This window comes from Gadus morhua, chromosome 11 (genome assembly GCF_902167405.1).
Source record: "Gadus morhua chromosome 11, gadMor3.0, whole genome shotgun sequence".
NCBI classification, from domain to species: Eukaryota; Metazoa; Chordata; class Actinopteri; order Gadiformes; family Gadidae; genus Gadus; species Gadus morhua.
Window position 1 is genome coordinate 22248469 of NC_044058.1, and position 2500 is coordinate 22250968.

The window sequence follows — 2500 nt, forward strand, 5'->3', positions numbered from 1 at the left end:
TGGAGGCGATGCGCACCACGCGCTTCTCACTGCGCCTCACGAGCTTCTCTCTGCGCCTCCTCCACGGACAGCGCGGGTTCCCGCTATGGCGCAAAAACAGTTAGAAAACAACCACTTATGCTGAAATATGAACCTGTGGCTCCGGACCAACGAAAATAGCTGATTCGTGTGTTTCATTGTGCGGAGGGAGAGAGAGGGATAGAGATAGTGAGATAGAGATAGTAAGAGAGAGAGAGAGAGAGAGAGAGAGAGAGAGAGAGAGAGAGAGAGAGAGAGAGAGAGAGAGAGAGAGAGAGAGAGAGAGAGAGAGAGAGAGAGAGAGAGAGAGAGAGAGAGAGAGAGAGAGAGAGAGAGAGAGAGAGAGAGAGAGAGAGAGAGAGAGAGAGAGAGAGAGAGAGAGAGAGAGAGAGAGAGAGAGAGAGAGAGAGAGAGAGAGAGAGAGAGAGAGAGAGAGAGAGAGACAAATTCAGAGAGACCGAGAGACGTCCGTTGCTTTGATCGGGGGAGGCGCGGTGGGAAACTGACAGCACTAAGCAGTTTTTTCATTTTCATGGACAACGCGTTTATTTGTACCGCGTGTTTGCGCGTGAACGTAACAGTACAATTAGCCGGTAGTCAAATAAAGACAACAAAGAAAAGAGATAGCCGAGCGTCAAGAGTCAACCCATTAGAAATTAATCGTAAAAGTGGGTTCGTAAAGGGTTATGACTCCCAGGACAGGATCATTAGAAGGGCTGAGCGCAGACGGGGACAGTCAATGGTCGTCCAATAACCTATAGATGTTAACGGGGTCTTCAGGGAATGAGGACATCAGCTCATCAACAGCTTAGCGTCGGGGTTATGGATGCACGCTGGGATATAAGCGGACGGTTGATTAGTTACGTTGGGATTTTCTGCATGAATAAAATCATATAAAGATGTTTAATGCACTTTTCAAGTCTTTGGCACTTTTGACCAAAACTAAAAAAAAATAATAATAATAACCCGCAAGCAGTTTTAGCAGTAAAATCTATTTTTGTGTATAGAAGACTCGGAGCACAGGAGGCCTTTGCAACATTAAAACATTGTCAAGCTCATTTAGCGGTCTTAATTACTGAATATGGTCTTAATTCCATATTCTGTAACCGCTGCTTTACTGACGCCTTAATTTCCTCCCATTATCACCAACCACTTAAAAGTAACGACGGTGCACTTTGTCGCCAACAAGTCAAGTGAGTAGGACTGCTGCGTTCTTCTGGGCGTCCGTTTTATTCTCTAACGAAAATATGTGAAGTTGAAGTTTCAGTACAAAATATGGAAAAGCAATCTAGTCTGACTTCGCATGCACACTTTCCTTTTGGCACTTCTCGGTGAAGTCGGGCGAAGTGTTGCCCTGACGCAAACGGTGCGCATACGTGTCGGCTGTTGAGAACCGTCACGGATTCTTCAGTCATGTGGTCATTATTTAGAGAGCTGTTCTCTCCCTGACAGACTCGCAACAGCTGGATGAGGACACACGGTAGCCGACCCCCCCCCCCCCCCCCCCCCAATCCAACACACACATGTCTGACTGAGCGAGCACACAGGCACACACGCTCGAATACGCACACAGACACACTCGCAAACGCACATTCACACACGCTGGCACAGATACACGTGCACCCAAGCACACAAACAAACACTCTCTCTCACACACACATACATACACTCACTCTCACACACACGCACGTGCGCGCACACACACACTCACACACACACTTACTCTCACGCATACATACACGCACACGCACGCTGAAAGGGCACCACAGAATTTGCCCTAATTAGAACCTGAGAGACCGCAAGCATCAGAGGATACAGATGCTCACCCCGCGCTCTGCTTTCCATACCTGCACTCTCACTTTCCCTGATTTAGAGCAGTTTATCCTCATTTGTATACAGTGTGAAGCAGCCATCAACCGCAGCACGCTGACTGACTAATGGCACCGTCCCCCGTCCCCATGGGAGGGGGCGGGGCCTAGTGGCAGGAGGGGGAGGAGCTTGGCGGGGAGGGGGAGGGACTTGGTGGGAATGATCATCAGTATTCCGAGGTCCGTTCGGCTCTCGGAGCTCTGGGATCTCGCAGGGCTGAGTTCTAACGCTGGGAGCGGATTACTCTCCTCAGCACAGTGACACTCAGACACAAGATTTACTACTGCTCCCCCCTGCTCCCTCTCTCTCTCTCTCTCTCTCCCCCTCGCCCCCCCTGCAGCCTCTCCCCCTCCTCGCTCCCCTCCCTCCTACTGTGTCCCCCAAAGCCCACACACACACACCCGTGCATTCACACACACGCACACACACACACGCAAGAATAAGCACAAACAAGAAGAGAAAACTCCATCTGAAATGACACAGGAGAGACCACGCCAGACCCCCCCCCCCCCCCCCCCCCCATTAGAAGAGATTTGTACCCCTCGGCACGCGGGCGTGTTTGTGTGTGTGTGTGTGTGTGTGTGTGGGTGTGTGTGTGTGTGTGTGTGTGTGT

General features: G+C 50.5%; 1 protein-coding gene across 4 annotated transcripts in view; it reads left to right on the forward strand.

Moving 5' to 3' along the window:
• Window positions 1–2500, forward strand: part of kirrel3l (kirre like nephrin family adhesion molecule 3, like) — a 36744-nt gene that overhangs the window by 833 nt on the left and 33411 nt on the right. The window lies entirely within an intron of this gene.